We start from the raw sequence: 7,286 nt of genomic DNA, 5'->3' as shown, positions 1-7,286 counted from the left end.
AACCGTTTGATTTAGTTTTTAGTTTATTAAATGATCAAACCAATGATAAAAAATTTAGAACCAATGATAAAAATGTTAGAAACAATTATAAAAATCATAAAAACATTCAGACCGACTTTATATATATATATATATGTATATATATATATATGTATATATATATATGTATATATATGTATATACGGTATACAGTATAAACGATATAAAAAATTATAAAAGTGATGAAAACATTCACATCGACTTGATTAAAATATATATATATGAAAACATTCTGATGTTCATTCTGTCTCTCTCTGGGATGCAGCTCCAAACCTCCAGACAGCTGCTTTGCTTATCGTTAAAACTCCAACGCTGGTGACTTGATTGTTGCAGCTTGCACATTTCTCATTAACGACGAGGAAATGCCAGCTGCAACAATACGCCCTGTCACACCTGAAGCGCTCTGTTTCTGCGTCCCTGCCTGCCACAGACCCAATCCCTCCACGAGGCATTGGCTTGTTTGCAGTGTTGCCAGATACCAGATGCCAGATAAGGTGAGTTTCAACCCCCATTGGTGTTCCAAAGGGCCACAAACCTGGCAACCTCGCAGTTTGTTTGACACCGCAGTGAGGGAATGGTTTTGACATGATTGTATTATTTCTATCAGCTGTGAGCCGCCAGCCGCCAATGAGAGAGTCTAGAGCCGCCATTGTCTCGTGAGCTGCGCAAAGAGGATCTAGGCAATAACAGAACAAGATTTCTGCCCACATGACTTTGGTTCGTGTGGGCAGGAGCAGGATTGTTTGAGTTTGGCCTTGTGAACGTGAACCGAACCAGCTGAAAAATGAAACAATGTATAATTCTCGCATGTGGCTCGACCCAAGGAACCGGAACCGGGGAAAAAAACAAAAAAACAAAAACATAATATGTGACATTACTGATGATGTCACAATGCCTATGACATCATCAGTGCCTATGACATAATCTCTGCTCTATTGGCATGTGCAACTTTGCATCCCTGATTACATCACTCACTGATGACATCACAATGTCTATATCACTCATGTGAGTCAAACTAGGTTTAACCAGGTGAGTCAGACTAGTTTGAGCAGGTAAAACAGCCGACGTTTTGAACAGGAAGTCATGATACAATGGGTCAAGTGGGTGGGGCTACATAAGGTGATTAGCCTCTGCAGGGAAGGATTTATGACATCACTGATGAATGATGTCACTGTCTATAAAATCATCAGTGTGTGTCATAAATCACTGATTATACCACTTGGTGATGTCACCAGTGATGTCACTCCAGCACTGGATGATGTCATCAGTGATGTCACTCGAGCAATTGTGATGTCAGTGAGCACATCAATATAATATACACATACTAATAAGAGTTCACGCTGCTATGGCTGGAGTTCGGAAGGGAGATAACTGCTTTATAGACATGGGCAGCAAGGATGCAGATGTGTTCAGTGCAGATGAGGCACATGGAGATGTGTTCAGTGCTGATGAGGTTCATGGAGATATCTTCATTGCTGATGAGGGTCAGCCTACTGGCATGGGTGGGGCAGGGATCATGGCAAAGCTCTGTCCCGCTATAGGCCTCTCAGGCAACATGACTAAAGAGTGGATTGAGAGGCATCGAGGGTCCATTCGACCATGGGCAAGTTTCGTTGACAAGCGCAAGTTCTCCAAACCTCACAACTGTGGTGAGTTGTGGCAAAGGGTGATGAGCAACGTGAACACTTACAACAGCAACTATACCTTCATCTTCCTCGGTCTCATCGTCTACTGCATTATAAGCTCTCCCATGCTGCTGATTGCGATGGCTGTGTATGCTGGTGCCTTCTACATAATCCACCTCAAGTCCCTTAAGACCAAGCTGGTTGTCTTTGGTAAGGAGCTGACTGTCCTTCACCAGATGAGTCTGGCAGGAGCCATCTCTCTTCCTGTGTTCTGGTTTGCCGGGGCTGGAGCTGCAGTCTTTTGGATTCTGGGAGCGACACTATTTGTGATTGGCGTTCACGCTGTGTTCCATGAGGTGGACATGGATGAGCTAAACCCCTTCATGGAGACTGTGTGAAGACCAGGCTGAACTCTCACCCTTGTACCTTGTAGGTGCTGATCTTGGATGATCAGTTTGACACTATGATAATGTTAAGAGGAAAAACTGGTGTGTACACTGCATTCCCACAATTGACTCATCCCGATGTACCTTGAAGGCACCTTGTCTTGCCTCTGAAGTAGTTGTTACAGACAGACCTCTGATATCTTACTAATATAATAGAGCGGCGCGATTCCGCCGGCGGTGTCCCACATGGACACCGTCCCATTATATTAGTAAACAAACAATCCATCAACTGAGCACGCAAACCACCGAATGATGATGTCATACCAGTCTGTAACAGTGGGACCGCAAAGTTGGGCGTGTCCACCAACCGAAATGTTGAACACTTGAAGCGTCGTTGGTGCTGAGCTGAAATACTTTTATGGCATGGCCACTAGGAGGCGTCTATAAAAGTGTCTGTCCATAGTCAGCTAGGGCCTATTATTATCATTACTAGAAATCTGTGTGCTTTGCGCGCGCACCTTCATCACCACCATCGCCAGAGAATGTCACTGCTACGCTGTCACCACATCGCAGTTTGGTCGCACTGCATGACATCCGCACCAGGAAGGGCCCCATCACAGCGCTGTTGTTCGCCCCTGACGGCCGTTACCTAACAACATACTCCAACAGCGACAGCTGGCAGATGTTCATCTGAGCAGTATCGGCCTGTTGAACTCGGCCCGTCAGCTGCGCTGTATGAGCAACTACCAGGTTCCGCCGATGCAGCCGCCCTCTCCAGGCTCCCAGAACCACCAGAAGCTGGCCTGGATCATCTAGACCTTCGAACACAACTTCATCTGATGGCCCACAAGGGCAAGGAGCACCGCTTCATGGTCTAACCAGCTCTGATTGGCTTCCACACCATTTTGACCCAAACACCATGATTGAAAGTATGAGAGATAACAGATAAACTCAAAATAGACTATCTTTTACATTCTCCAAATGTGTTTTCTTGTAAATGAAATAATGGTGAAATGTAACATATCAGTTTCGGGGGCCCCTTGGAAACTCCTCAAGGTGAAGAGCCTGGTCTTCTGAACCTGCTCTTATTTTGAAAGCACCTGAGACACTATCTCTTGTTATGAATTGACGCTATATAATATTTTTCTCCTACATAATAAAGTTCAAGTTGTGTGCATGTGCCTCTATACGCCTCTTTCACACCGCTGCCATCTTGGATTGAAAAAGATTGCAGTGTATATTATGCGTAATACAACCTAATATCAAATGTAAGTGACGAGTGTAACGAAACAGCAGAGGCCTTGTATGTGTATGTTTGTGTTCCACTCATCTGCACAGTGGCATTTGAAGAGCAAATACAGGCAGGCCATTGATAATGGTGAAAGGCTCATAGTGAAAACATTTCTGATCACCAGAGCTCTTTAAGAAATGTAGGGAAACACTCATCTGCACTGATTTCCCTTTCTTTTTTGTATTTGCTTTATTTGTTTCCTTTTAAATGTGAAATGTGATTTTACTCGAGTGAATTTCTATGCAAGGGCCCCAGCCCTGTCTAATATTTACCTTGGCACTAACTGTGATGGTATCTATCTATCTATCTATCTATCTATCCATCTATCCATCTATCTACTCTATCTATCATCTATCTATCTATCTATCTATCTATTTATCTATCCATCTATCTATCTACTGTATCTATCTGTCTGTCTGTTTATCTATCTATCTATCTGTCTGTTTATCTATCTATCTATCACCATCATCATCATCATCATATAAATGGGCGCTAGGGCTCTGTCTGTCTGTATCTCCGTTTGTTTCTCTGTCTGTCCCACATACTGATGTGACATCATCAGTGAATTACTCACACACAAGACTATAGTTCAGTGATGATGTCACTGATGACATCATCAGTGATTGATGTCATCAGTGATGTCATACATAAGCATTGTGACATCATCGTGGGGTCTGCTGCGGTCTGCCTCAGTCATAATTCGTCCAGAATTTGAAGTAGTCAGGCCAGCGAGCCACCAGGGCTTTCAAACACACACACACTAGTGGAGTCGAGACCACCTAACCCGAGAGCGAGACAAGACCAAGACCGAGGAGGGGCGAGACCGAGACAAGACCAAGACCGAGGAGGGGCGAGACCGAGACAAGACCAAGACCGAGGAGGGGCGAGACCGAGACAAGACCAAGACCGAGGAGGGGCGAGACCGAGACAAGACCAAGACCGAGGAGGGGCGAGACCGAGACAAGACCAAGACCGAGGAGGGGCGAGACCGAGACAAGACCAAGACCGAGGAGGGGCGAGACCGAGACAAGACCAAGACCGAGGAGGGGCGAGACCGAGACAAGACCAAGACCGAGGGCGGGCAGGACCGAGACCAAGACCAAGACCAGACAAATGCGAGACCATTTTCAAGACCATTTATACGCAACCATTTAACCTTTAGACCATTGCTCTGCTAACAACAAAATAAATCATTACATGTATTTAGGAACGATAGTAAAATATAAATGGCTGTACAGTATATACTCAGTGACAGAATGCAATCCTTTGATCTGAAACACTTTCATATCACTGACCTTCAGAAAGGCTCGACACAGTGGACAGAATGAAAAACACCTTACTGCGGCTAAATTATGACTCCTCCCCCCCCCCCCTTTGTGGTTTGTCTCCAGCCACATTGTTCAAGTCAAGTCAAGTCAAAGTTGATTTATAAAGCACATTTACAACAACCAGAGTTGACCAAAGTGCTGCTGACCTGTGTTGTCTTCCTTTGTGCATGAACGTGAGGGGAGTGGCTACAGCATTAGAAACTTTCAAACTGCAAGGTTTATTGGTTGCGATTGAAGGAGGGATTTTTACACCCAATCACAGTAAAACAAATATATACACAGGCAAGGAATGATGTCACTGCAGTTGTTGTCTTGGCTGGTCTTGAAATAGAATCCCGAGTCCGGCTTGCCCGAGACGAGACCGATGGAGGGCGAGTCTGGGATGAGACCGAGACTAGGGGTGGGGGAAAAAATCGATACACCACAGTATCGCGATATTTTGCCTGACGATATTGTATCGATATTTGGACGCCAAGTATCGATATTGCAAAAAAAAAAAAAAAAAAAACTTTTTTTTTTTTGCAGGCCATGCCAGGCCACCGGGCTACTATAAACTTTAGTTCCAAGGCCAGCAGTAAACAAACGGTAGCATATTTTCATTTTGTTTTAACAGTAACAGTTTTGTCATAACAGTCATTTACAAATTCCCCAGTTACTGAATGGGCTGCACAAAATGTTTTGTGTAAGTGAAGTGAAGTTGCAAAAACTACATAAGTACAGTAGTCCACACACACATCCAGTTAAGGTGGACTGTAAGTAGATTGTAACAAACCGTTCAGTTTGTCAGGTGCATGCAACTATGACATGACTTTATGAAAGTTGTTGGTATGTCTACTTGACAATGTTGCTGCAATAAAATGGTTGAAGTCTGATGTACAGACTGAAAATTGTTCTTATATAAACCAGATGTTGACAAAGTTTTCCTTTGGGGACATCATTTGCAGTTGAAAAAGTAAGAAATCGCAATATATCGAAATATCGCAATATTCAATATATCGCAATATCGATATATCGCAATATCGAAAATATCGCAGTATCGCAATACTATCGTATCGTGACTCAAGTATCGTTTCAGTATCGTATCGTGGGCATCTCGTGATTCCCACCCCTAGTGCTAACCCATCCCGTACGGGTTACTAGTACTATCAAATTTCTACCCCATTTCAACCAATCATATCACGACATGCAGCTGTCAATCAAATCTTCATTTCAGGATAATTTTCTCTTCCAAATGAAGTAGAAAATGGCGCCTAGTGCCTGTCATCTGGCAGAATTCCTATCCCATAAACTAACTACTAACTTGGCCAATTGTTAGAAACATGAACAAAAAACCAAAACTATAATCTCTAAGAATGCAAAGAAATGTAACTGGCTCGTTAAAATGCGCATTCCAGGGATATCGTATTTACAGCAGCGATAATGGCGCGCGCATCTGAGAGCTTGGTTGTGAGGGGTCGCACCTCGGAGATTCCAGGCCAACGTGCTGCACTCTCCGCTCGGCAACACGAAGGCAGCTGGTTGCCTGCGGCTCGCTGAGCTCCACTCCTCCCGTCAAAAGGCTCTTCCTGAGGGGAGCGCCACAACATACTGAATCCCACTCGATTTGGAGGCGGAACACGGCAGGATTGGCTAAAGCCCAATCCAGTCCCCAGAATTGTCAAATAAAATCATCGACAAGGGGGGGGGTACGGTGGTGCAGTGGTAAGCACTGTCGCCTCACAGCTCGAGGTCTCTAAGGTGGTTCGATTCCCACTTGGGGCGCTGTGAACGCTGAAGGAATGCGTGCCCGTCCGCATGTCCTCGAGTGCCCGACCCCGAGGGGTCGTCAAAAGGGCCTTTCTGTGTGGAGTTTGCATGTTCTCCCCGTGCCTCCCGGGGGTTTCCTTCATATAGGAACCCCCTTCACCAAAACATGCAATATCCTGGTTGCTAATGTGGTTCCTCCTCTGGTCGTTAAGGGCGCCTGTTCGGAGGGAGGGGAACTGGTTTGAATAGCGTGAACCTCCCACGTGCTATGTCCTACCGGTGAAGCTTCCCCTGTCAGGTGAAAAGAAGCAGCTGGCTAACTGCCCATGTCTCGGAGGAAGCATGGAGCCAGTTTCAGCTCTCCCCAGATCGGCAGAGGGTGGAGTAGCAACCAGCATAAATAAATTAAATTAACACTAATGGGGGTTAAAAATGGGATAAAAAATTGGGGGGGGGAGGGGGAAATAATAATAATCATCGACATGATACTATGACCCGCCTCTCAACCTGTCATCTTAGACAAACTATGTTTTCAGTCTGAAACGGACTCATTATGCACGTGACGAACAGGTTCAGTTCGACTTTAAGTCTAGGCAGACTGTTCAAATGATACATCTTTGACCAAGAAATCGCCTGTTAAAAATAGCATGTAGAATAAGGAAAGCAGGAGATGAAGAGAGAGAGAGAGAGAGAGAGAGAGAGGAAGAGAGAGAGAGAGGCAGGGGGAAAGAGAGAGAGAGAGAGAGAGAGAGAGAGGCAGGGGGAAAGAGAGAGAGAGAGAGAGAGAGAGGCAGGGGGAAAGAGAGAGAGAGAGAGAGGCAGGGGGGAATACGACAATAGGTAAGGGAGCCGAGGGGCCTAATTAAAGTTT

The 7,286-nt window shown here is 45.0% G+C and overlaps 1 pseudogene across 1 annotated transcript; it reads left to right on the top strand.

Annotated features, from left to right (window-relative positions):
• The first annotated feature begins 1,384 nt into the window (after nucleotides 1-1,384).
• LOC310778700 (prenylated Rab acceptor protein 1 pseudogene) lies at nucleotides 1,385-2,866 on the top strand (annotated as a pseudogene). The gene is made up of 2 exons: nucleotides 1,385-2,056; nucleotides 2,720-2,866. The product of its transcript is annotated as a prenylated Rab acceptor protein 1 pseudogene (transcript).
• The last annotated feature ends 4,420 nt before the right edge of the window (nucleotides 2,867-7,286 follow it).

Source organism: Poromitra crassiceps (assembly GCF_964638095.1).
Source record: "Poromitra crassiceps genome assembly, chromosome: 6".
NCBI classification, from domain to species: Eukaryota; Metazoa; Chordata; class Actinopteri; order Beryciformes; family Melamphaidae; genus Poromitra; species Poromitra crassiceps.
This window is presented reverse-complemented; position numbering and strand designations above follow the sequence as displayed.